The sequence below is a fragment of the Gymnoscopelus microlampas genome, assembly GCF_963454915.1.
Source record: "Gymnoscopelus microlampas genome assembly, chromosome: 10".
NCBI lineage: Eukaryota > Metazoa > Chordata > Actinopteri > Myctophiformes > Myctophidae > Gymnoscopelus > Gymnoscopelus microlampas.
In genome coordinates this window covers 20,921,960-20,923,780 of record NC_139947.1, presented here as the reverse complement: position 1 = coordinate 20,923,780, position 1,821 = coordinate 20,921,960, and positions in this window count along the sequence as shown.

The window sequence follows — 1,821 nt, the reverse complement described above, 5'->3', positions numbered from 1 at the left end:
TATATAAATGAAGTGGATTGGATTGGATTACAAAACAAACAAAAAAAGTTTAAAAAAAAGTAAATTAACCAATTAAGCCCTATGTTATACTTCGGATATTAAAAAATAGCAGATCTACAAGCTCACACCAGTCGCAATGCAAAGCATCGAGAGCATGTAGATCTGATATTTTGACACATATTGAAAACCTATATGAAATAAGACATTCTGCATAATGAGCACCTTTTACTTTTGTACTTTAAGTATATGTATACTTATATATATATACTATATTTGATGACAATGCTTTTGTATATTTGCTCAAGTTATAGTTTGAATACAGGACTTTTACTGAGTACGTAGAGTCATTTTACATTGCTACTAGTATTTTCCTACTTCTGAGTATTTCTTCCACCACCCGGTTCTTCTACTCACATAATTTTACTTTGTGAGTAGGCTGCCGGGTACACGTCTTTGTCCAAGGTGACCTGAACACAGTGACGGATGTTTAGTGCATGAAGAATCAAGATGTTTGCCTCATGAGCCTTATAAGGCCTCACTGTCGGCAGTGGTGGAAAACGTACTCAAAAAGTAAAAGTATCAACACTGCAATGTACTCCGTTACAAGTAAAAGTCCGGAATTAAAAGTTTGCTTGAGTAAAAGTACAAAGGTTTTGGTATCAAAATGTACTTAAAGTACCAAAAGTAAAAGTACTAAAATGTTTGAAAATAGCAGATCTACAAGCTTGTAGATCGGCTATTTTAAAATAGCCTAGGTATAAAAAAGTGGTTAATATATGTTTTATAATGTAATAATTTGAAAAAGTAACTAGTAACAAAAGTTTTCAAATAATTGTAGTGGAGTAAAAGTACAATATTTGCCTCTGAGATGTAGTGGAGTAGAAGTAAAAGTATTGGAAACCAAACCTTTCCACCACTGCATAAAAGCATACAGACACAGCCTCACCGAAAATACTACAATGCAGTATATTTATTACAATATTATAAAGACTGCTCTCGCTCCTCATCTCAAAACAGCGTAGGTAGCCAAATTAAATGCATCTGCCAAAATATTAGATAGACTTGCAGATAGGTTGCACCAGAATGCAGTCTTTAAAGATCCAATTGTTAAAAATGACCTTTTATGCCTGAATGTGTGATAGATAATGTAATCACAGTCTGATCACGTCGCGGGTCGGTCTGCAAGCGTGCAGATGGATGGTATTGGAACTACAAGATAACAGTGGGTTGTGATGCAACCTGTTGTAAGCGTGTAGATTAGTTATTTTTGAGTGACACTTCAGTACTAGAAAGTATAAATTAGGCACAGTGCATGGTGCTAATTACTAGCTGCATTTAAGGTCACACGTTAATATTCTGTTCAGTTCTATGTGAGCCAAGGTGTGCAGCAAACACAACTCCTGCCTCGTGTGGAGTTCAGCTTTGGTGAACTTTGACCTGGTGATGTCAATGGCCACTCCCCTGCACATGTGTGAACCTACCATCACAATCAGCGAAGGGAACTGTAAACACTAAACAGCACTGTGTGAATGAGCTAACTGTAGTTAGTTATACGACCGGTTCAATCAAACTATAGCTACACTGTTTGCATGAGAACCAATCAACCAATCCCCTCCAAGAAACGAAGGAGCGAGAAATGATAAGCAGGATGAAATGGAGAGCACTGACAAACATTCCCTCAGGCAAAACCCTGCGCAGACAGACAGATTAAACTATCACGAGTTGGGAACCCACTCACTTTATTCACTCACACATTGTTGCAGGGCCTCAGTATAGCCTTCACTGTCAAAGTGAATGGGTCTAATCCTGCTAGCAATCACC